General features: G+C 41.6%; 1 long non-coding RNA gene and 1 pseudogene across 1 annotated transcript; one reads left to right on the top strand and one right to left on the bottom strand.

Annotated features, from left to right (window-relative positions):
• Positions 1-1,119: 1,119 nt before the first annotated feature.
• On the bottom strand, positions 1,120-26,357 carry LOC141582274 (uncharacterized). Its single transcript, XR_012515103.1, has 4 exons — positions 25,857-26,357; positions 25,455-25,548; positions 14,309-14,375; positions 1,120-4,486 (listed from the first exon to the last, which is right to left on the bottom strand). It is a non-coding gene; the product is annotated as an uncharacterized LOC141582274 (long non-coding RNA).
• Positions 9,517-11,092, top strand: LOC101047191 (large ribosomal subunit protein eL27-like; annotated as a pseudogene).
• Positions 26,358-26,769: the final 412 nt, after the last annotated feature.

Genomic DNA, 26,769 nt, shown 5'->3' with positions numbered 1-26,769 from the left:
CACACATATGTCATTTTCTCTGAGCCCCAAGTATGATGAACCACCTTGAGGCTGCCAAAGGGTCACAGGTCCCTACAGACCAGTCATAGCTACTCATCAAGAGTCTTACAAAAGGGGTCATTGAGTTGTATCCTTTGGTTCCTCTGCTACCTCAGCTACTTAAGAAGGGCAGAGGCCTAGAAACACAGAGTCCAGGAACCAAAGAATGCCTTGTTTCACATATTATTTCATTTTTATACTAAATCTGCTGCTTAAAGGTTTTAAATCGTGCCTCTTAGTTGTGATGAGACAAGAAAAGGTGATTTTTTTTTTATGTCCAGGTATCAGTTTTCTGTCTAAAGGTTTCAAGCACACTCTTCTTAAGCTTGTTTCTTGCACCCTGAAGAGTCCTTGCTGTGGGAACCATTTACCTGAAAACTTGTCCTTCAGACCCCTCCCTTTGTTCCACCATGCTAACACCCAGGAAACAAGCTTTTTCCAAAAGGATAAGGAGGCACTGGAACCAGAGTCACCATGACCACGTCCAAAGACTCTGACAGCAGTTGGGATGGAAGACGAGGTGGCAGTGGGAAAAAGCTGAAACGCTGCTTTGCACGCTCAAGGGGCACCATTCACACCACATTGCTGTACGCAGCCCTCACGTAAGCCCATCTTTCTACTTCTGCTTTCCAGTTGCTGTCTCCCTACCTGGAGTTTTGTTCATTTTGATTTTCAGAGGGAAAAGTGCAAGGTAAGTAAAGTATATTAATGTGCAAATTTTTTTTCAAATATAGTCTTTTGGGAAGTGCAGTGGGTGAGACTGAGAACTTGCACTAAGGAATGGCGATGTTTGCCACTGAGGACCCTACCCCAGCCTCCATGTTGCACAAGTAATCACCATGACATGATCTGGTGCTGGCTCAGGGAAGAAGAACCATTGATCCCAATGTCTCTCTGCACCACCTGAGTATTGATTCCTGTGTACAACTTGTGTTCTACTGGGTTAGCCTCTCCCCATTAACATTTACAGAATGTGATTTATGCACCTCAGAGAGTCTGATCCATCTTACTTTATGTGACTACATCAAAAGAAAAGTGCGGTGACTCATCTTGGCATTAAAAAAAAAAAAAAAAGACAGCTATTCCACACATGCACCATCCCAGTCAAATGACAACATATAGGATCATGTAGTAGACATGCAGATTCAGGGGATGACAAGCACACACATAGTGAGGGTGAGCTCAGTAGAGTGGTGAGGGTTTGCGTCAGTAAGAACTGCATTCACCTGTAGTATCAGAGACCCAAATACAGTGCCTTAAGCAGAACTAAGGGCTTATCTTCTTCCATAAAAGAAGTCAAGTTAGAAGGCCCAGGAAGTGGTATTGTTGACCCACAAAGTTATCAAGGTCTCAGGTCTCCTCCAACTTATGGACCAACCCTTCTTATTAGGTGGCTTCCATTCTCAAAGTCACAAGACGACTGATGAAATCTGACCAACCTATCTGTTTTCAAAACTAAAGGGGCTGGTAGGGGAGGGAAAATGGAAAGACTAAGGGTCAAAAGATTAGACCCCAGAATTTTGTCACACTTCAAGGAACTCTCTCAGAAGTCCTACCCAAAACCTTCTGTTCAAATCTCATTGGCTAGAACTTAATCATATAACAAAATGTTGTAAGAATGCAAGGAAGTCTAGGAAATGCTGTCTCTTAGCTGTGCATATCACCACCTTGAGTAAAACTAGAGTTTATTTCTAGGAAGAATAGAAAAAACAGATATTGAGTTGGCAAAGAGCAGGTGCTGTTATAGCATTGTATAGTCTGTATGAAGTCAATCAGGTGGACCATAGGATCTCAGCTGAGCTCAGTGCAGCGTGGATATGAAATCACTAAGATGGTGAAGGGTGTGAGCTTAGTAGAAGAGTGAGAAATGTACAGAGCCAAGTGTGACAGTAACAATGTGGTGTGTGGTGTATAACCTATGGGGGCTCAGTGAGAAGGTGAGACTGTGCACAGTCAGTCTGGGCTCCATGAGACTGTTCAAGCGTACAGCAGAGTCACTGCAGGGTTAATGAGATCGTGAAAAGTGTGCACCACCAGTATGGTCTGATGGAGATTGTAAGGAGCACATGTGGTGTGGATTCAGAGGCAAGTTAGTGTCTGCTTGGCCTGTAAAAATGCACCTTCATTAAAGCCTTTATTACTATTTTGCAGCTCTTTGAAAGCCTCTTTTCATAAGAACTACTCAGCAAGATCAGGGAAACCTGGAAATATCCTGTAGTCATATAGAGAGGACATACCCAACCTCCATCTAGGTAAGTGGCTTGTAATTAGGGCCTGCCTTCATGGTGCAGATGTAACAGGTACAGGTACAGAAGATACAGGTGGTGTCTCTTGTCAGTTCTAAGTGGGTGCCACTTTGCTGCTGTCCTTCTATGGCCAAGTTTCCTCAGGTTAGCAGTCTTCATACATCACAGCAGGCAGGTTGATACACCTGAACCCAAAGCCAGAACTGCTAACAAATTACCTTGACATGTTGATTGCTTGGCTTAACTCACCCTGGAGGCCTCCAGAGGCCCTCTTCACATCACCACAAACACTCCCGATTACTGCACTGGTTTATCAGGAACTCTTTTCTTGGTGCTTTATTCTGCTCTCCATGACCTTGGTTGCCTGAGCGATACATCCTTTGAGTTGTTTCTACATCCTGCTTGGATTTTCCCCTTCTCATCTCTGTCCCTGCTTATAGAGGATGTGTTTTGTTGCCACACAGACTTAGCTGGTAGCCTCTGTGGCATCTGACAGTCCCTCAATCAACTCTAGAGCACCTATAGGTGGCCTCTGAAAGAGAGATTTCCAGGAACAGAATGCCAAACACATTGTTTATCAGGCTTCTTGAGTTGCACAGTTGTAGGAAATTGCTGCTTAAGATTTCAAAGGACATCAGAGAATTTCAGCACAAACCTGGAATGGTGCCCTGTTGCTTGTCCAGTCAATGCCAAGTTAATGACGGGAAGGAAGCACTACTGTGTCATGTGACTGCCAGGCACTGTCCCAAATCCTTCCTGAGGTCAGCATTCCCAACCCCACCAAACCCTGCAGCTCACAAATCAGCTGCAAGTGGAGCATGAAAAGTGGAACACTGTGGAAATTAACTATTTTAAGGGCCACACCTGAAATTGCTTCATTTTGGTTAGAAAAGGGATTGCAACATGCCCTTAAAATCATCATGAGCTTCTAAGAGATAACAATGACTCACAGACCTAACTGTCATGATCAGTGAAAATTCTAGAAATAAACTCAATGTGAATTCTTAAGAACAACGGTTTGAAAGAACTGATATTTGAAAATCCACTTCATTTTACTGTGCAGATGCATTGATACATTTGTGGAAAATGACAAGAAATGAATCTTGAGCTCCTTTGCCCAAGAGGTTACCCATAGTTGTATATTCTCAACATGCCTGCAAGTCAACATGCCAGAGCTATGCCAGGATCTGATACTGAGTCTGGTTTTCCTAACTGAAGATCTTGATTTGGATTTGTTATCTTGACTGTGGAAATTCTCCTTCCTTTCATGATATACTATTGAGATAAGGTAGGATTTCACACAAGTAAAGTGACTACAGCTTTAGTAACTTTACCTAGTACAACTTTGGTAACTTTACCTGTGTGAAAACCTGACTTTTGTTCATGTTTAGAATAAGGAAGGAGCAACAGAAATTATTACCCATGAATTCTATATCAAAGAAACTGTGTCACAGAAATATGTCTGGTCTTCTTTGGAAAGGTAGACTGACCCCAATTTCAGTACACCACAGGAATTCAATACAAATTTGGAACTCTGTGGACAAAGGTGTAGCTAACTCAACAACTGGAAAGAATAACAATTACTGCATCTTGATTACAAAATGTTTTTCTGTTCAAGCCCTCTTTGAACTCTTATTACATAAAGTCAACTCCATGATCAGAAAGGCCATGAGAATTGTGCAAAATGCCAGATGAAGATGTGAGCTTGTCAGCCCCTTCACCAGTCCTTTTGTTTACCTGGCCGCCAATGAGATCGAGTCTTTCTATTGGATCAAGACTGGTGTTGACAGAGTTCTAGGGTGGGAAGCCAGCTAGAAAACTACAACAAGTCTAGGAATTACAGGCGGGACTGAGAACAGGAAAAGTCAGTAAGGCTCTGAGCCAAATGAGCAGTCAGAAATCACATGCATATCAGGAGTCCAGATTAAGTGTGTAGGTTAAAAACCAAGCTGGCAATTAGAAACCAGGAAACCCACAGGCACCAGAGCGCAATGCCAGTTCAAGGATCAGAAAACAAGTAAAAGGCCAAGACAGCCAAATAAAAAGCACCATCACAATGAACTTCACGAAAAGTACCTGCTGTTTCAGGCTAGAAGGCTCTTCCTCTGTTTCTGTGGGAGATGCGACCATGCTAGGCTGTGCAGGCGGAAGCCGAGGATCCATGTTAAAAGAGACAGCATCAAATGACGGAGGTATTCTATCTGGAATTACGTTGAAGGACACATTATGACACCTCTAGACAGTGCCCGACAAGGCCGGAAAGTTATACCAGTAATTAGCCACCTATGTCACATTAGGATTTCAGGGCACACTGGCCAGGAAAAGCCACATCCATATCAGTACGATTTTTCCACCTCCTGGCACCCTTTCCCTTCTGGTACCCAAGCCTAAGCAATTTCATACTGCCCATTGGTGATCCAAATCCTTCCTGGGAGGCACAATGCTCAGATTTCCCCATTTCCTAAAGTCTTCCAAGTGAAAAAAAAAAAAAAAAAAAAAAAAGTCTTCTTTTTTTTTTTTTAATTTGGAAGGCATATCACAGATGCTAAGACAAAGCAAGTATACCAAACTCTGAGTTTAAATGATAAATATTCTTAGCTCTCCTAAAGGCAATCGAATTTGAAGGAAAGAACTAATGAATACAAAAGGGCCTCTAGAACTCTGTGCTGGAGCGCTAGAGGAATAAGGGTTAAAAACCAAAGTCTCTCTTTTAAAAACAATTACTTAAGCATATGACTTGAATTATAGTTCTTAAAAAATGTTGGTTTGCCTTCATGTTAAAAAACGCTTATTAATCAAGACTTCTAAAGACTGTTTAAAGGGGATAACTGATTCATCTCCCTTATCTCCCTTTTTAATCAGATATAGTTGTAGGAATAAACACAGACAATTTAAATTTTAATGATTTCAAAAAAAATGATATTTGACCACATAAAAAATTCAAATATTTCTGTTTTCTAGGACAAGAGAGAAATTATTGCAGAGGCCCCAGTGCACAACGGAAAGAGCAGGGACTCAAAATTGTGTTAGTAAGCCCCTCCTCATCACTGGTCCCCATATCCTCAGAGATAAAAATAGAAACTGCAAGGCTGGGTGTGGTGGCTCACGCCTGTAATCCAAGCCCTTTGAGATGCCAAGAAGGGAAGATCACTTGAGGTCAGGACTTCAAAATCAGCCTGGCCAACATGATGAAACACTGTCTCTACTTATAAAGTACCAAAAAAAAAAAAAAAAATAGCTGGGCATGGTGGCAGGTGCCTGTAATCCCAGCTATTTGGGAGGTTGAGGCAGGAGAATAGCTTGAACCCAGGAGGCAGAGGTTAGAGTCAGCCAAGATCATGCCACTGCACTCCAGCAAAACTCCGTCTCAAAATTATATCCATATATATATAGAAAGAGAGAGAGAGAGAGAGAGAGACTGCAGAGTTCTTGTGAAGATGAAAAATTATGCATGAGAAGTGTCTAGCACACAGTGTACCACATTGTTCAGTGAATAGTAGCAATTGTTACTTTTATTCCACTTACCTAACAAATGCCCAATCACTTTACATTGTAAACACACTTCTATCTAATTGAAAGAAGAGAGAGTAAAACAGGAAGAGCATCGAGGTGCAGTGGCAGAAATTCCAGTGTAAGCGTAGAAAACTGGGTAACGATCTCATTTTCATCACATGAGTTGTGTGGGTCTTTACAAGCCACCTAACTTCACTGAACCTCCGCTTCCTCATTTGAAAAAATAAAGGATTTGAACATATAACTTTGGTTACTCCCAGATGTGAGGGTCTCTGTCACTGATTACCTTCCAAAGCAGAGAGAAGACCTGGTAAAAGATTGTCCTTGTCTGGGACAGCCTTTCCCTAGATAATCAGGTGTTTGCCCGATGCAGCTCTCAACTCACCCTTTCGCCTACAATTTCCCAATCCTGCCTTTCATCTTTGGACCTTGCTCAGAGCACAAATGAACTTCTGCTTCTAAGACCAGACATAAACCCTAATCACTAATACACACTCATCGAGAGATCTAATTTGCTTTAGTTCCCTGTGCCTCAGTTTTCTCCTCCGTAAAAATAGGAGAGCAATATTCACCTCATTGAGTTTTTATGAAGATTAGATAAGACATGTTGGTGAAAGTGATTTATCAGCTATACAGCATTGCACAACACTAACACAGCCACTGTGATTATTGTTGATTTATACTGTTGGAAACACTCTCTGGAAAACAGATGAGAAGTTGCATTCTGAATCAGTTCACCATGGTTCATGCACCTGAGCTCCTGCCTTCTGTGGGTTTTGTGAGCCTAGAAGAATCAGGCAGATGGCATTGAATTCTGCTGTAATCAGACATTGATTTTGGTCTTCCTGAGAAAGGAGGATTATTTAAACTTTCACTTATAGGAAACTGGCAGGAACCTGTTTAAATCACCCAGGTAGGTTTTCACCACATCAGCAATATCCTACCCATGTGATCTGAGGTTTCTCTATTTCAAGAGCTAATTGCAGAATTTCAGGAAAACCACCTGTTACTAATTGTAACGAATGCATCAGCCTCCGAAAAGAACAGCAGACCTGTCCCTCCAGAGCCCTACTCTTAGGCTTTGCTGGCCTTACTGCTCCATGATCACCAGGCTCCTGTGGTCACAAGGAGGTTGTAGGAAATGCAAGGCCATCTAAGAGGAAGCTGAGAATGCTGTTGCATTCCTCAGGGGGGTCCTGAAATGCCCCATGTTTGCAGCACTGTGAAATACTATAGAATCATACCAAAGTTTGAAAACTATTTGTTGATAAAAGGTCTTAGGCAGTTACTTCAGAACATAATCCCATGTGTTGGGGTTTCTAAGCAGTCAGCTATGCAGAAGATTTAGTTAGCATTCTCTCTCTCTTTCTTTCTCTCTCTCTCTCTCTCTCTCTCTCTCTCTCTCTCATCCTTCCCATCCACATTTGCAGGTGGCATGCCCTTGGCAGGGCTGATCCCATAAACAGAATAGTAAGCAACTACTTGCCTGGTGTAATTTGAGACGTGTCGCAATCCTTACTGCTCAAAATATCTTCCCCACCAAATGCCACGGGGCCTAAAATTCCCAGCATTCAACTCACGGCAGCTAATCTTCTCCTCCTTTGCCCCATCATGGCTCCTAATACCTCCACGTGTGAAGCATTTCCATCCTTCCAGGCCCAGCTCAGTATCACTTTTTCCTGAAGCTTTCGTGATCACCCAGTTGGAAGTGATCTCTCGTTCTTCTGAACGTCCAAAACGCTTCGCTTGTGCCTCTTTTATGTCATAGATTACTTTATATTTAAACACATGTACTATATCCCACCAGGCATAATCTGGAGATTCAATGCCTCAGCTGAGTCTTATTTATCTTTGTATCACCAACCCATCCTCAAGCAGCCAGGCCCAGAGCTGGCACTTAATAAAGAATCAGTATCTGACCAGTGGGTGCTATATGGCTGAATAAGTAGTAAGTCACAGCTTCTCCTGGGCTGAGATTTTGCTCCTCACTCGCTCTGTGTATTTCAGCAGTTACTTCGGTTTTCAGAGCCTTATTTTCTTCCTATAAAATAAGGTCATTGACGACTTATAAAATGCCAGAACTGTCTCAGCCACCATTGCTAATCTACTGGATGATCTTACAGCTCACCCCGGTTCAGCAAAAGCCCAACATCATTTGCATTCACTTTTGGAAGTGGCTTGATGATGTATACACTATATTAAAGTCTTTAAGAGAAAAACGATAAAATAAAAAAAAAGATAAGGCCAAATAAAAAGCAAACACACAGAAATAAATTATTGATGGTCCTATTTACTTACAAAGTGGGACATAAATTCAGCTTTGAGCTTCCTAGCAACCAAAGCAAAAATGTATTAAAGTAAAAGTATGCTGATTGCTCAAGAAAATACAGATTTTCCTGTCATGAAAATTCAAGAGAAATTGATGTAGTAAACTTTATACTCAAAAATCCCAACAATGAATACACCAGAAAGTTTCATAGAATTATTTCCTGTAGCATCCTTCTACAAAACAGTGTTCCAGTTATCTATTGTTGCCCAACCCCAAAACAGTAGCTTAAAGTGACAACATTGTATATTATTATCTTACTGGAGATAGCGGGGTCTAAGCTAAGCAATTCTCACTTAGAGTCTATTACAGAAGTGTAATTGTGAAGTGACTGGGTCTAAACTAACCTGGAGCCTAAGCTAGGAAGATTCAGATAGCTGGAGGGTAGAGCAGTCAATCCTCTTCAGATACCTCTCGGTAGTCTCTCCATGTGACTCCTGCATGGAAGTGTTAGAGCCGCCAGAACTCTTACATGGAAGCTCAAGCGCTGACAGGAGACAGCCAAGCCAACTTTTCTGAGCTAGCCTCAAAAATCACATAGTATCACTTCTAACACATAATATTTGCTAGAATCGAGTCACTAAGACCTATATTCAAGGGAAGGGTATTTGAGTCCCCATTTTTTGATGGAGGAGTGTCCAAGAATGTGAGACTATGTTTTAAAACCATGATTTAGGAAAAAATAGAAGTTTGCTATTCAATAAACGCTATTCTTTGGAAAGCAAAGAAGAAATACTTCAGTTGATTCAGGAAGAAAATTCAGAATGACAGAGTCATGCTGTTTAATATGGTAGCCAGTGGCATGGGTGGCTATTTAAAGAAATTAATTAAAATTTCATTAAAAAATTTTCAGACCACTATTTTGTTTTAAGAGCCACATTTCAAATACTCCATAGCCACACATAGCTAATGACTATTATAATGGACACACAGTTACAGAACATTTCCCTCATTGCAGAAAGTCCTATTGGAGAACACTTAGCTAGGATAATGAAAGAACAATATATCCTTAGTGGAGGCTAAGGTGTAGGACGCATTACTCAAGCCCACAAATTCAAGGTTCCAGTGAGCTACGATCACGGCACTGCACTGAAGCCTGGTCACAGAGCAAGACCTTGTCTCTAAAAAGAAAAAGAAAAAAAAAAAAAAAAAAAAAAAAAAAAAAAAAAGCACGATATATCCAGCTGTCTGTTAGAACTGCTAAGTCTTCTAATTAAGCTTTTGTTAGTAGGAACTGGGCAGCAGAGATGTCCAAATTTTAACATTTGACAAGACTATGAACTGCATGAAATCTCTGTTGCTCAAAAAATATGCCTTAAAAATCAACCAAGTCAGAGGTAGATTCACCTCCTTTCAAGAAAATGAAGGTAGGCCTGGGTGGTTGCTGTCAAAATGGGCAAGTTCATAAAACCTGGGAATGCAGTGTTAGTCCAGGCCAGACACTACGCCGGATGCTGCTCTGGATGCAAACCCATCATCAGGAGGAATGTTGATGATGACTCCTCAGAATGCCCCTTCAACTGTTCTCTGGTGGCTGAAATTGACCATTACCCCTGCAAGGTGACAGCTTCCCATGGGCAAGAAGAGTGCCCAGAGGTCAAAGATCAAGTCTTTTGTGAAAGTTTACAACTACAATCACCTCATGCCCACAAGGTAATCTGTGGGTATCCCCAAGGACAAAACTGTCATTAACAAGGATGTCTTCAGAGACCCTTCTCTTAAACACAAGGCCCAACAGGAGGCCAAAGTCAAATTCAAAGAGACGTACAAGATGGGCAAGAACAGTAGCTCTTCCAAAAGCTGTGGTTTCACATGTTTTGTTTTGGTTGTTCAAAATTAAAAAGAGAGAAAGAAAGAAAGAAGAAAGAGAGAGAGAGAGAGAGAGAAAGAAAAAGAAAAGAAAGAAAAGAGAAAAAAGAGAAAGAGAAAGAAGGAAAGAAAGAAAAAGAAAGAGAAAGAAAGAAGAAAGAAAGAAAAAGAAAGAAAGAAAGAAAGAAAAGAAAAGAAATGAAGGCTTCTAACCAAGACCCAAATGGCTGACCACCTTGCCTCCATGTGGGGGTTTACAGTGGAGGACCTGTCAGTAAGGTTTTCCTCCAGATTTTTAAACGCTGTTTTCCCAAAACGTTTGGGAGAAAGAAAGATAAAATCAAAGCTACAAAGTTCATTCCCTCACTCTTTAATTTGACATTTATAGAGTAGATATGAATGCTATCATTTGTATCTGAAAAAAAAAAATCGACATAGATTTTACTAATCTCCCAAGCCCCAGAAATAAACAAACAAATGTCAATAATATGCCCAAGGAATATCTACGTTTAAGTAGCATGATTTTCTTCTGAACCCACCAGAGAAAACTGGTTTCAAAACATACCCCTAAGTAGCTGAAAGAGTTGGCCGGTTATGTATGATCATTAGATATAAGCCAATTAAATTGCAAATACTAACTGCCAAAAATGAAGATTTTTAAATATAGAAAAGTTGAATTCAAGCCACTCTATTTTCCAGTAAGATAAAGAGGCCATTTCTTGTTAGTGACAATAAAACTACATCACCAGCCTAGAGAATAGTTATTTTGGTACTTTTTATAATAAGGGTACATGCAACTAGATCATGCACAAATTGTTTCAAATCATTAAGATACAAATTAAAAAGAAGAGTTGGAGGAAACAGAGGCAGAACACAGTTTCATTTTATTAAGACTGGAATATCTGATCTGTTAGAAAACCATTCTCAGGAACGCTTGTGGTGTGAAGCTCAGACTGTACATAAGCGTCAGTTATCAGATCTTACAGCCCAGCTGCATTACGTTATCTTCTGCTTCACCATCCCCACGCCCTGCTCCGTGTCTCAGGAGGCTGACTTGTATGGGCTGCATCAACGGGTTCCCTTGCCCTCGCCCTTCTGCAGGAGTTCAGCCAATGGCAGGCACCGCAGGAGATTAGAGAATGGGAGAATAGGAAGTTAGGTAATTTAACTCCTCAGCTTCCTCCCTGCTGGACCACCGTGGGTTGGCTGCATTCCTCACCCAAATGCTACTGTCAGGCAGCCCTCTTAATATGGCTCTACTCTCTAAATTCCAGTAGCCCCTAACTTTCTTTGAATTTTTTACCCATGAATTGCAGTAACTCCCTGCTATTATTGTTAGCCTAGAGTACTATATCCACCTCTCACAGGTTTTCCTCAATCCTGCCTGTACCTTTGTTCCTGCTTTGCTTTTCTTTCTTACTTTTTTTTTTTTTTTTTTTTTTTTTTTTTTTTTTTTTTTTGAGACAGAGCCTTGCTCTGTCACCCAGGCTGGAGCACAGTGGCGCGATCTCAGCTCACTGCAGCTTCTGCCTCCCAGATTCAAGTGATTCTCTTGCCTCAGCCTCCCAAGGAGCTGGGATTACAGGCACATGCCACCACACCTGACTGATTTTTGTACTAATATTTTTAGCAGAGATGGAGTTTCACCATGTTAGCCAGGTTGGTCTCAAACTCCTGACCCGTCAGCCTCCCAAAGTGCTGGGATTACAAGCATGAGCCACTGCACCTGGCCTGTATATAGTTCCTTCATGAGACTCTCCTTAGTTACTCAGCTCTATGCACTGTCTCCTTACAAGCCCTGATGATACATGAATTCATTACTAGTTTTTAATGCCCAAAGACCAAAAAAGATCAATTAAATTCATAAGCAATCTTAGAGCTATTCCTGAAATATTTTTCCAGCACATCATAGAGTATAACATGGTTAATAATGGAATATTGTACCTAAATCCAACCTGTTCCTCAGGAACTATTAAGGAAAAAAAATGAGAACTGTAATTTATGAAAAACATTTAAATGAAAAGACTGCCAAAATAACAATAATCTATGATTTCATACAGCAATATTGTCCTTTAAAAAAGGCAGGGGGCAGGGAAGTTTAACCATACAAAATTAATAAGAGTAAACAAACTAGCTCTCAATTAGAGCAAAACTTGAGCAGTTTGGGTGGTAAGAAGTCTTTGCAATTAGCTGCACTACATGAGGAAGTAATATCAGGACACAATCAGCAAATAGACTTGTAATCCCAAAGATAGGTAAAGTTGTTCTGGAGTTAAGGCCCTGAAGCTACCCTGCCCCTTGACACTGTGGTGCAGTAAATGAACAAAATTCTTGAAGTCAGGTAAACCTGCTTTCAAATCTCCAAGTCAAAACCATTTATAAAGTGAAGGAAATAATATTTCCAATGTAGAGTCGTTGTAAGGGTCATTGTAAGAAAAATACATATAAAATACCTAGCACAGTGCCTGATTTGCTAAAGTCATTAAGAAATGGACATTCAAAAAGAAATCTAACAGAAGGAAACCAAAGACTTTTACATTCCAAGACAAGCCTGAAAATCAGCAAGTAGATATATATACACATATATATATGTGTGTGTGTGTGTGTGTGTATATATATATATATATATATATATATGAAAGAATAGGTTGACAGTGTCCCAGCCAGTCTTTCTGTGGGTCATGTACATTTTGAGGACCTCTATCGTAGAGGAATTCCTTTCTCAAATTCTCTTCTGTAAGAAATAGTCACCCCAGAGAATTTTCTCCTTCTCTGTCCTGGAAGATCTCCAGCTTTCCTTATTTTCCTTGCACTCTATGTTTCAGGTTAATTAGTGCTTTCCCCAATGTACACAGTAAGCATTTCTTGCTATCACAAACTATCCCAGAGGCCAGCACAGTTCAAACAGGTACTGGACTGAAATAGGCACACCACTGGCACCTGGGTGCCCTTCCAGCTGACTAGACGTTCCTCTGGCACTTTGTTCCAGAAGTGTCCTGAGTGCAGTGCCCAGCTGGGTCCTCTGTGCAGTCTTTTGAGATCATCCCATCTGAGTGACTAAATATTGCCTTTGGATGGGTGGGCCACACCCAGGACCCGGAAGTAAGATCATCATTTCCTCAAAAAAAGGAATGCTTTTTTCTTTCCATTCTACGGTTTGTGTTATGCCAGAGACACATCACTGGCCCTAAGATTCATATTTTAACAGCGGTTTCTAAGATATAAAAGTTCTTCAGCAGGACATTAAGGAAATGAGAGTGAGGACAAAGTATTTAAACATATGAGAGAAGAAGCGTGTTCTGAAAACTGAGACACTGCACAGTGTGTTGGAAAGTCCCATGAAAGCACAGGTGAGAGAACCCTGAAGACAAATCAGTTCAGAAATTCCATCCCCTCCCTGGAGTTGGTTTACAGACGTTGCAAACATAGACCCAGTTCCCGGAGTTTTCCTGATTCTGGAGCTGCTGTTTCACGGATCCTCAAGACAAACTTCCTAGTAGACTTCTCAATAAAATATTACATGGTGAACAGAAAGAACTTAAGTAAAAGGGATCAACATGTAGCAAACACCTACTATGTGCCAGGCATTGCACAGCATTTTTCACACATGTTATTTCAGTCAATTCTGATAGTAACCCCATCAAACAGACAGTGTAATTCCCATTTCACAGGTAATAATGAAAAGACTCTGAGAAGTTAGGTAACTTACTTAAAATTAACTTGTAGAACAAGAATTTGCACCAGATCTTCCTGTTTTGTAGCCCATTCTCATTTCATTCTGCCCCAGATAACCTAAATATACAGTATCTCCCGTTCTACCATTTTCTACATGGAACTGGGTGCTTGACAATGAACACTTGTATCAGTTGACTATCACTGCATAATAAATCAATACAAAATTAGTTGCTTACAACTATTTATTATATATCATGATTCTGTGAGTCATTTGGGCCATTCTTCCATTGGTCTTACATAAGCCCACCCACAAAGCCACATTTAGCCGGTGGGTTACCTGGAGATAGGGAGAGCTTGAGGCAACAGGGTCTGTCTCTACACATGGTCTTTCATAACAGGCTTCTTTGAAACATGGTGATCTCAGGCAGCTTTCAAGATAACACGCCTCAAAGTGCAAGCATTTTACAAGCTTATGTCCCAAATCTTATGGCCAAACCCCAAATAATTATGGGAGGGGACTAGGGGAATGAATACCACGAGGCACAATTCACTGAGGGTCATTGTTGTAACAATGTACCACAGCCAGCCCTCTGATCCCCATGACTGACATCCCTCCTATTTGCAAAATGCATTACTCATCCCAAAACAACCAAAGATCTCATCCAATCATGACATCAGACTACAAGTCCAGACTCCTTACCTGTCTCAGGTCCAGATGTGGTTGAGGCTACTTGGGTGCATTTCCTCATGCAGCTCCACAGGTGTGGCTTCTCATCATTCAGGAACCCAAGAATTAAAAAAAAAAAAAAAAAAAGTTCTTGTCTCCATGCATACTCACCACACAATTGTGAGAATGGTACACTCAATAGATACTCCCATTTTAAAGGGGGAGAAATAGAAAGCCACAAAGCCGTCCAGTCCATAGCAATTCTGAAATCCAGTCCTGAGAATATTGCAGGACCTTCTACTCTAGGTAGAGGAAGTGGTTTTTGAATATAGCCTGGTTTACCTACTTCTACTCTCTGGAAGTGGTTGCCTCTGCTTTCTCCAAGATGACCTTCGTTTTCAATAAAAATAACCTGTGTGTGCAGCTGAGTAATTTTCTCAGCTTACTTCCTGTTTCCATTTACTTTGAACCTCCTGTACACCAGTTAGTCTAAACTGGTCCAATACTTTTCAGTGTGGGCTTTCTATATGCCAGGTTATAGTCCACTTGATTAGACAAAAGCTATTTTTGATTAGACAGACCATAACTATTTTTGAGATAGTCCTCTACTTTGGTTTAGTATGTCAAGGTCCTGTGGGGGGAAAAAAAAATGCCCTTAAAATTCTTAAAAGCCAATTGCCTAGCTGAGACAATCTAATAGTCATTATTTTAAAGCATTTTGTGGTCTTCACAAAGTCTTACAGCCACACCCTTGATTTGATTTGTACCCGAGACCATTTCTAACTCTGAGAATCTTTGGGCAGTGGGAGAGACTGGAAATGTGAGACAGTTTTATTTCCCACCTAGCATATCCTGGGCACTCCATATTTGCTTTAAATTCTGCTTGCAAATGGAGCAATTCATTTTTTCTGTTGTTCATCTCTCTCTTCTTATACCTTATTATACATTACTTTTAAAAAGCTAGTTGACCCCTTCAGCATTCTAAATGGAAACTTCCTTGAGCCAAATCTGCAAGATCATTAAGTACATTTTTTATCCTTCAAGTTTCTGGAGATGACAATGTTGCCAGTTATTATTCTACTACTGTATAATATGATTTGCCCTTTATCAGGCTACAGTAGTGCTTTCCTCTCAGGTCCTCAGGCTCCACTAATACTCAACTTGCTGCACCTACTTCCCCTGCTGGCCACTCAGCCCCAAAGCCAATGCCTCACGTTTAGCTTTTCATTACAGCAACATACCATTTCTGGATATAAATTTTTATATCAGGCTAGGTGCGGTGGCTCACAACTGTAATTCCAGCACTTTGGGAAGCCAAGGTGGGCGGATCACCTGAGGTCAGGAATTTGAGACCGGCCTGGCCAACTTGGCAAAACCCTGTCTCTACTAAAAATACAAAAATTAGCCAGTCATGGTGGCTGTAATCCCAGCTACTCGGGAGGCTGAGGCAGGAGAATCAATTGAACCTGGGAGGTGGAGGTTGCAGTGAGCTGAGACCAAGCCACTGAACTCCAGCCTGGGCAACAAGAGCAAAGACTCTATCCCAAAAAAAAAACAAAAGAAAAAAAAAATATATATATATATATAAGTTTTCCATTTCTATGCAGTAAATGACCCCAAAATTTAATGGCTTAACAGCAATTTCTATTTCTCATGATTCTGTGAATTAGCTCCGTCACTCTTCTGCTGGTTATACCTAGGATCATTCATGCAGCTGCATCCAGCTTGGGGACTAGGCTCAACTGACCTCTCCTACTACCTGGTATATAATTCTGGGCTTCTTTATAGCATAAAGGTCTTCGGGTTCCAATATGACAAGCCCCAACATGCAAGTGCTTTCATCACATTTGTTTATTTTATTTTATTTTATTTTATTTTGAGATAGAGTTTCACTCTTGTTGAACAGGCTGGAGTACAGTGGCGCGATTTTGGCTCACTGCAACCTCCATCCACCAGGTTTAAGAGATTCTCCTTCCTCAGTCTCCCAAGTAGCTGGAATTATAGGCATGTGCCACCACGCCCAGCTAATTTTGCATTTTTAATAGAGACGGGGTTTCACCATGTTGGTCAGGCTGGTCTCTAACTCCTGACTTCATGATCTGCCTGCCTTGGCCTCCCAAAGTGCTGAGATTACAGGCGTGAGCCACCCTACCCAGCCCACATTTGTTTATATCACATTAGCCAAAGCAAGTACAAGGCTGAGTCCAGTACAAATATGGGAGAGGTATATAAGGGTGTGGATACTAGGAGGTGTAATCCATTCAGGTCATTGCTATAACAATCTGCTCTAACACCAAAACGTAAGTTTCATGCTTTTATCCACATTCTTATTCAAGTATACAGCCCAGTATCTTGTTCACTTTGGCTCATCTGGCATATGTTTATTTAATTGAATTAAAGACATAAAATTTTTAGAAACACAAGGACCAGAAAGGCTTAAACTATGATAGTTTTAGAAATCCAAAAGACTATAAAGCAAAGCTAACCATTAAAAAACATTTTTTCACCATGTTTCCTTAATTTTGTGAATCAAATATCTTTTCTGACCAAAGGGATTTAGGGCATCATAATTTTCAAATAAATGACTGACTCATCAACCTTGTCTCTGTTACGGTCATAGCTATTCTAGATATAAATTCTATATGAATTTGCAAATTTTCTCATTCTAAATAACTGTTTGAACATCTGAATAATCACACAATGTAGATTCCTCCGTATTTGCACAAGAGAAAAAGAATTAAATAGAATTACTGGCATTTCAAACCCAGTATTTGAATTTTGCTAAGATTAGACGTTAGACTTGATTTGTCTTTCCCATCTGAGGATATAGGTATATTTAGTTTTTCACTAAAATAAAGAGAATCATGGCTGTGTTTTAATGGCCTCAAAGGTTCCTTTCCTATCAGTCATTTTCTCCAGAAGAGGTGGAGGTTTTTCATCAATAGTAGTGGATAATGATGAGCACATTTTGAAACAGACTCATGATTAATGATATCTTCCTTTCAATGATTCATAGACCATAAAACTCTGCCCTGAAAGACACATTCTTCCCTTGCTACCAATTGTGAGTCTAAGAATCCAGGTATCTTAGCACTATTTTTTTTCCCATGAAGCAGAATATCCCACCAAGGTGTAACAAGGGAATTCACTGAGAACTCAATTTGCATGTGGTGGTTTTTTGTTTTGTTCTGTCCTATTTTGTTTATTTGCTTGCTTGTAACACAATTAACCCTCTGCCTAAGTTTCCACTTCTAGCAAATGATGTTCCTAACCCAATGTAGGGGACAACAGGAGGGGTTCCCAAACCTATTTTTGGGGACCAGATGGGGCCGGTAATGCATTCTTTATTTGAAACTCCTGCTACCAATTAGTCCTGATAAGTATGTGCAGCCTATTGTGGTGCTAATGATAACAATGGCCACTGTTTATTGATCCCTCACTGTGCCAAGCATTGTTCAAGGTACTTTACAGGATTAACTCATTTAATCCTCACAACTCTCTGAAGTAGGCATTATGATTATCTCTACTTTATAGAGAAGGGTACAGAGGTGTAAAGCAACTTATGTGGAGTTAGTTTTAAATGGCAGAGCCAGGATTTGAACCCACCACCAGCTCTGTTGCTTCAAAGACACTGTTCTTCAGCAGAATTCAGAATTTCCTCCTACATCTGTGGCCTTAGGGCTGTCATCTCAGCAGGATGTCACTGATACTCATAAGCTTTGATGTTAGTTCACCTATCTGACTCTCTGATGCTTTGCACAAATTGTTGATAGAAAGACAATTATAGTCACCTAAGGCCAATGACATCTCAGTCCAGATTGTCTTCTTTATTTTCTGGGAGACTATATTCTCCTAGAATCCAAATGGGATTGCTACCCAGGCCACTATCTGTGCCGATATCTCATGGCATCCAACCCCACAGCTGAAACTCTCATGCAACATGCTCTCTCCCCAGTCACCACCACCATGTCCCACCCTTACACACAGTCAATCCCAATGTGTTTCCTGAGGGTCTACTGTATGTCAGGCCCATAGTATATACAGAAGATAAACCCACGTGCTGGGAGCTGTCATTCCCAACAGCCCAGACTTCCCATTTGAGAAACATGATTACTTTGGGGAAATACCAACCTGGAGGTAATTGGTAGGGAGAAATGTTTTAGGAAAGATTCAGTCTAAACCACCTTTGTACTCCCTTCCAGCCCCAGCCCCATCCTCTTAATTTCTCTCTAAGGCAAGCATTTATTAGTTTGATTTCAACACACACACTTGTACCTGTAATTACTATATAATGTCTGTTTACCTTTTAAATGAAAATGAATTTAAATTAATCTTGTTTTGTGAATTTCAAGGCACCCCCTGAGATAAATGAAGACACTCCAGGGTGTCATCAAACTAGTGCTGGGAATCCTACTCTACAAAGTAGACAAGAGAGCTCATTAAACCTTGAAGGAGCCAGAGGAGAGAAATGCATATAGATATAGAGAGAGCGCACTAAAAAGAGAGTTTTATGTGTGCATTATTCACTTATATATGTATACACACACAAATATATGTGAAAGGTGGTGCACCAAAATGCGGTTATCTTTAGGTGACTTGTTTCTCGTAAACTTAATATCAATGCCACTCACTACTAAGCTCTCTGCACCAACAGGAGATGCTGGGAACAACATTTCCAAAATTCTTTCCCATATATCTTGAGTGGCAATGAAAGACGCCTGTGTAAGATTTGGAAAGAAAAGAGAGACCATGGTTTGCCAGAGATGGGTAAGTGCATAGGCAGATGAGAGGTTGAAAACAGCGTCCAGGTGAATTTCTACATGAGTGCTGCAGACTGACATAATTGGTGGGAATGTCCCAGAAGTTCCTGAGACTTACAGTGGAATCGCTTCCAGGCAAGATCTTCAAAAGCATCTCACTTAGATGTTACCAGCTCAGATCATCTGATACCTTCGCTACTCAGCCCACCTGCCAGGTATATAAACCTTGAATTCCTTATATTGCTTCCCTTCATCCTAGGAAAGCATGGAATGGCTTCTCTTTTCCGAATTGAACACCAACTAATATAAATAAGTAATAGGTAATCATTTTTAAATTTGTGCATGTGTATATATTTTAATGCTTTTACAATAAACATTTTTATAATATAGCAATAAAGACTTTAATATGTGTTTCATATATAATGTCATAAATATTCTAATAGACATGCTGCAGAAGCTTAGAAGAGAGATACAGAACATGAGTTGGAGCAGGGAAAGCTTCCTGGAGAAAGTGGTCTGTTTCCAGACTGAAACTTAAGGAAGTTGGGGTGTTGCTGCAGGCCAAAGGTAAGAGCAGAGCAGGGGAAAGGCACAGCATGGGCACAGGCACATAAGAGAGCTCTGCTTCTCGGACTGCTACACATTGTTCAGTGTGACGGGAACAAACAGTGCTGCAGAGGAATGAGGTAAGGTGAGGCTGAAGAAAAAATCAGGAGGCTTCATCCTGGAGGGCTTGATATGCCAGTCTATAAATCTTGGGGGTTTGTTCTTGAAGACAATAAGGAGTTATTGAAGAACTGGAAAAGTAAGATCTGTGTTCTATAAAGGTCTCTGCGGGTGCACAGAGGGGAAATGTGTGGAGGCTGGGATACAGGAGGCCAGTCCAGGGATCCACAGAGACGAGGGGTCCTAAGGAAGTTTTGGAGGAATCGGATTTGAGTGGGAGGAAGGTCTGCTACAGAGGGGAAAGGACAGGCCTGTGTGAAGGAAGGTTGGCCATGGTGCCTTCTCCTTTCCCCCAAACTATAGGGCAGCTAGAGACATTTAAATTGGAGGATAATGACTGGGACATTTTTTGCCTTGCTTGGAAAGTAGTATAAAGGCAGGTAGAGTAGGAAGCAATGCTTCAGGCATTCCTCTAGAAAGGAAATCTGGAAACCAAGCCCTTCCTTGGAACAAAAAACAGGAAAGGTACATGTACATTAAGCATGTTTTTCTTGGACATCTTTCTAACCTGTAGATAAAGCCAACGTGTTGTTCTCATCCAGGATGCTTAGGTGTTTCTAATCGACCTCAAGTTTTCACCTAGGCCAGATAGGCCCCTTTAAGGCCTCTCCCTCTGCTGATCAGCTCCTCTGCCCATAGCCCTGCGCAGCTGAAACTTCTCATCTCCAGAGAAGAGACACCTGGAGATCTCCAAGTCACCACCTCTGTGACCAGATGACTTTCTGGGTGCTACCGACGACCAAAGGAAAAACAGAGTTGCAGGACCAACCGTCTCACACCAGGGCTTTTTAATCAGGTGTGCCTATGAGCCACTGGGGACCTCGTAAGTTGGGGGGAGAGGCCTGGGATTCTGCATTTATCACAGGCTTCCATGTGACACCAACTGTGGATCACACCTTGAGAAGCAGCGGCTTAAAGGTGATGGAGGGAGCAGCCAGGAGTTTAGTTTAGCCAGGTGCCAAAAGAAAACCAGATCCTGACAGTCTGTGAGCTCCGTTGGTTCATCGTATTTGTTGCATCTGCACTGAGAAATGAACTTATGTGGTCTATAGTTTTAGAGACTGAAAAACTTAAAACCAAGGGGAAAGAAAAAAAGCACTTTAGAAACTTCGAAGGTCTAGTACTGTGACAGGCATATTAAAGATGAGAAAATAAAATAAGTAAAGGCATCTGTATTGGTTTTCTATGCTGCATGACAAATTGCCGCAAACTTAGTGGCTAAAGAAACAGCCTTTATGATGTCAGTTCTGCAGACTGGAAGTTAGGTACAGGTTAGCTGAACCTCTGTTCAGGGTCTCCTCAGGCTGATATCAAAGTGCCAGGCAGGCTATGGCTCAGCTAAGGTTCGAGGCAGCATAGAGGGAAGAAGTGAAAGATTCTACCAAAATGGTTTTGATCACAGACGTGGCTCTTCCCTGAGTGCTCCCTCTTGATTCCATTCTTGCCTTCCTTGGTTGAAAAGCTTTTCAAAAACCAAAGCCTAGTCCCCACCTCCCTCCCCATCTCCAGCCCCCATGATAATAGCATCTGATGTGAGGCAGCATTCCCAACACCCCAACTTAAACTTGCAATGTGCTCCTGGGATGGTCTCAGAAAAACAAAAGAAAAACATAATCTTAAGTGCCATAAGGCAATTGACTTGTCAAAAGTACAAGAAATCAACTAGTAAATTGTGAGATTTCAGTTATGGTATGTTCTGTAACAGTATATGAATCACAAATATTTCAACAAGACAAAAAAAGAGAAACAAGAAAAAGCTATCAGTGCCATCTTGTGGAAAGACCTATATTAAAATGTCCAAGGTAAGCTGGCCACACCCCAAACCATTTCAAAGCCTCTGTGCCCAAGGCTGACACACATCCAACTGACACCCAGGTAGCTGGACTGATCGTTTGCAGGTAACAGTTCTGGTAGAGGCTCCATTCTAATTGCTTGTTTCTTGTGCCATGACCAATTGTTACATAATTTGTATATCATCTCTAATCATACAAATACCACAGCAACCTATACCTCCAACCCCACACACACACAAAATTCATATCCAGACTGCTCTGGTGGGTTCTCCAAATATGGAAAATTTGCATTAACCTATCACAACATCCCTACATACACACACTTAGACCACAACTGCTTACAGTATAACTCTTTCTTTTTGAACGAATCTTGCTTTAATTTTTTTTACTTATTGAGTGTATTGTGAATTGTCTTTCTTCTTTTCCTCAAACTATTTTTATCTATATTAGTTATATATTACTGATAATAAATTACCCAAAATTTGATGGCTTAAAAGAATAAATATTTATTATCTCACAGTTTCTGTAGGTAAGGAATCCAGGAGAGGCTTAGCTGGGTTGTTCTGGCTCAGGGAATCCATGGGGTTCTAGTCAAGATGTTGGTTAAGTCATTTAAAGTCTTCATAAGCTGGAGAATTCACTGCAAAAATAGTGAGCCACTGACTTGATGGTTGGTGGGAGGCTTCAGTTCCTCACCACATGGATCTCTCCACACAGCTGTTTGAGTGTTCTCATAACATGGCAGCTGGCTTCTTCCCAAAGCTTCCCATGGTGGGTCTTCTTTCCAAGAGAGAACAAGGCAAAAATTAAGTCTTTTATGATGCAACCTCAGAAGTCACACACCACCATTTCCACAGTATCTTACTGGTTACTAAAATCAGCCCCATCGATGTGGAAAAGGACTGTGCAGGCATGAAGTGACCCATTGGGTACCATCTTGAAAGCTAGTTGCCATACTATTGCTTCTTAGGTTCAGTTTCCAGATCATCGAATCTTAGGTGTGAAGTGCGTTTAGACATTAAAAAATCAGAACACTGAAGACACTGAGAATTCTGACTGTAGTCCATGGGCCACAAGACCCTGAAGCCAAGCAATGCTTTGCATTGGTGGAACACAGGGACGTACCTGGAGGAAAAAATTCTCTGACTCCAGTTGCACCCCTAATTTCCACTGGCATCCAACCAATCAGGGAACTAGGGCTTCAACATGAACATAAACAAGAACTAAGTCAAAACATTCTTATCAGCTGGAAAAAGGGAAGCTGAGATACCCTAAAAATGTTCTGTTGAGCCTTATGTTTTATTTTACGTTTAGGGGTACATGTGAAGAATGTGCAGGTTTGTTACATAGGTAAAAGTGTGCCATGGTGGTTTGCTGCACAGACCATCCCATCACCTAGGTTTTAAGCCCAGCATCCATTAGCTATTCTTCCTGATGTTCTCCCTCCCCCAGACCCCACCCTAGATGGGCCCCAGTGTGTGTAGTTCCCCGCTCCCCCTGTGTCCATGTGTTCTCATCATTCAGGTCCCACTTATAAATAAGAACATTCAGTGTTCGGTTTTCTGTTCCTGTGTTAGTTTGCTGAGGATAATAGCTTCCAATTCCATCCGTGTCCCTGCAAAGGACGTGATCTTATTCCTTTTTATGGCTGCATAGTCTTCCATGGTGTATATGCACCACATTCTTTATTACTGATGGGCATTTAGGCTGATTCCATGTCTTTGCTATTGTGAATAGTGCTGCAATAAACATACATGTGCATGCATCTTTATAACAGAATGATGCATATTCCTTTGGGTATATACCCACTGATGGGATTTCTTGGTCTGCTGAGCTTTTAATTGGAGTAGACAAAAATGGAAAGAAAAATCCCTCTCTTCATAAGACTTTTCTGGTAGATCCAACTCAAGCTTATCTTCTCCCCACCGACTTCTTCTGCACTTGGTATTTTTACTGAACAATTAGCTTTTTAATATGAATTATCTGATTGTCTTTCGTGAGCAATTTAGTAATTTATTATATGTCCTGAGAATAACTACATCAAAGTCTAAATCCCGGCCCCCATAGGATGTTGTAAATTCCTTGAAGTCAGAGAAATTTCCTAAGCTTATTACTCAGCCCGCCGTCAGTGTTAACAAATTATTCTCCAGGAACATGGTCATTCCAACACACTCTATACACGTGCCATGACACACATGCACACCACTGGATCAGTGCTCTCTAAAGAACAAGCTTTGCTGATCCTGTTTCACAAAAATAGTAATTAGACATAGCCAAGATCATACTGACACAGCCATTCTTTATTTAAAAAGCATAGTCCAGTAAAAAGCATACTTCAAAGAGGTACTATCCAATACTCAACACAGTCCTCAACGTTTGTGCATTTAAAAAGAATTACCAAAACACATTGCCACATGGTCCTCGAGACTCACATTCACTCCTAGAATTCTTCCTTCACAGTCTTGCCAATGCATTCTACTTATTAATTTCTCATTCGTTTATTTAACATTTTTTAGCCCTGTGGCTCAGGCTCCATATTAGATGTGTGGAATTCAAAGACAGAACAATGCATTCTTGGCTCCTGTGCAAACAGGTATCCTCAATCCAATGAAATAACTGCTATACTGGGAAGACATATTTATACAAGGTGAGATGGGAATACAAAAAAAAAAAAGGCTAAATCTTTCTGAGGGTCAGGTAACTCTGTTCAGAGGACTGAATCAAAGAAGATCAGTATCTTGTATGTGGGCAGACAAGGGGATGGTTAGTTACAGAAGTCCTGTTAGTTGCACAAGTCCTAGCCAGGAAACCCTCAGAGAGGGTTTTTCCTTACAGTTTGGGGTCCCTAGGGCCCAAGACAAAACATCAAATGGCACCCTTGACAACGGGACACAGCTTAAGGCAGGGACCCTGGGCTCTTTCCACTCTGGGTCTGCTGGAAGGGAAGGGCAGAGCTTCCTAAAAAGGAAGCCAACTGACCACGCCACAGGTAAGCCCCGACGGTCTGACGGATGCTCTGCTAGCCCTGCAGAATAACGACATCAAAGTCTAAATCACTAGAGGGAGAGGACTGTTAGGGGACTCATGGAAGAGAAAGATCTCAGTTTCCCAAAAAAATTTTCTCCTTCTGGAGAATATGGGCTTCGAGCTGGATATTAAGGAGATAAGGGGCAAAAGAGGGTAGGGAGTGAAGTGGAAAGTTCCCTGATGAGCAGGGGTAGCAAGGAAAGGAGAAAAAGGCAGAGGGACTAAGAACAGATTAACTTGCAAGAACGAGTGCTCGAGTCTTGTCTCCAGAGGTAGTGCAACCCGAAATCCTGAAGAGCAGTTGGACTGAGAAGAGAAGTGGGAGGTCAGGGTCAGGGGGCGCGGGGAAGAGGTGACTGGCGGCTGAGAGGCCACAGCTGGGAAGGAGAGAAAAGAATAAATTGGGGAGGGCCGGAAAGATTGATAGGAAGTTATGTAGGAAATGAGAGTGCTAACAGGAAGGGCTTAATTAGGGCTGTGATTGTCTAGAAGGAAAACAGGGGGAGATTTGGCAGCTCTTGGAACCTGGGGAGGGTAGTTATCTGGGTAAATGATAAGGGTATTTTCCACAGGGTCAGAGCAGGTTTTGATCTTTAGGAGAAGACAAATTCCTTTCCATCTTGCTGGAGCCAAAGGTTTAAATGGTCAAACGTGTGTCATAGGTAGGTGCAAAGGGAGGGAAATGTAATACATCCTCACGGCCAAGGGCCCTGGGCTTGGATCACTATGTCCTTGGCCAAGTTAACCAACTTCTTGAAGCTTCCAATGATTCATGCACAAAAAAGATACAAAAATACCTTTCACATGTATTCTTCCAGAAAGCGCTTGGCACAGGACCTGGTACATAAACAAATTCAGTAAGGTTTAACTTACGGTTAGCCTGCGTCGCTAGAAGCACATTATTCAAATGAGGACATGGACTGGTCAGATGACAGCAGAGACAGTGTTCAGATCCAGTGGCCCCCACCTGTAAGAACAACACTGATCAACTCTAGCCTGCCCAGGGGACAGTGACCCAGAGAAACAGGAAACCTTGAAAAATGAAGAAACATAAAATATTATTAAAAATTAAGAAAACCCACAGGTATTTAATCCTGATAATATCTGGGGGCAAGTGGGGGTTATGTAAAGAGAAAACAATGTTCCGTTTAACTTTAGGAAACGGCGGTGTTTAAGATTCTAGAGGCGTCAGTCATCATCTTTTAGTCAAGTTTATTAACCTCTCCAGTGCCTCTGTTTTTTAGTCCATAAAATGGGATTCATTAGATCACCTACCTTATAAGATTATTCTGGCAATTAAGTAACTCAATATGTGTCAGGTGCTTAGAAGACTATCTGGCACATAATAAATGTCCAGTAAGTTCTGAGGAGCAACGGATTGACAGGAGAAGTGGGAGCTGACTGTTGGTGCTGGTTGTTATTACTATAATTATTACCCTGAGGCCCGGTGCGGTGGCTCAAGCCTGTAATCCCAGCACTTTGGGAGGCCGAGACAGGTGGATCACGAGGTCAAGAGATCGAGACCATCTTCAGCATGGTAAAACCCCGTCTCTACTAAAAATACAAAAAATTAGCTGGGCATGGTGGCGCGTGCCTGTAATCCCAGCTACTCAGGAGGCTGAGGCAGGAGAATTGCCCGAACCCAGGAGGCGGAGGTTGCGGCGAGCCGAGATCGCGCCATTGCACTCCAGCCTGGGCAACAAGAGCGAAACTCCGTCTCAAAAAAAAAAAAAAAAAAAAAAAAAAAAAAAAAAAAAAAAAAATGACCCTGTGTAAGTTTTTAATAGTTTCAGCAATGGAAAAATGAGAAGAGCCTCCGGTGCAGCAGTAATTTCTTCTTACTACAGTTCAGAAAGTCGCCGATAACGACCAGTCAGTCATTAGAGAGGAGACTCCTCGCCCTGGGGGAAAGCCGATTTGGCACCTCCCCAACCCTCGGGCATCCAGCGTGAAGAAGGTAGAACTCGGCCGGCCAGCGGGGAGGCAGGGCCACGGCGCCAGCGACGCAACGACTGCAACGCGCCGCCAGGGAGCAGCAGAGCCCGACCCCGGGTCGTTCCATCCGCAGCAATCAGTTCCTCACTCGCTCCCAGTCTTCCTTCTTAGCTGAGAGGGCTAAACGCCGCTGAGGTAGCCCCGCCCATTATGATGATCCAGCCAATCACCGCGTCTCCTTCTCGGGAGGGGC

The sequence above is a fragment of the Saimiri boliviensis genome, chromosome 19 (genome assembly GCF_048565385.1).
Source record: "Saimiri boliviensis isolate mSaiBol1 chromosome 19, mSaiBol1.pri, whole genome shotgun sequence".
In the NCBI taxonomy this organism is placed as follows: domain Eukaryota; kingdom Metazoa; phylum Chordata; class Mammalia; order Primates; family Cebidae; genus Saimiri; species Saimiri boliviensis.
Note: the sequence above shows the minus strand (reverse complement) of the source record. Positions and strands in the feature narration are given on the sequence as shown.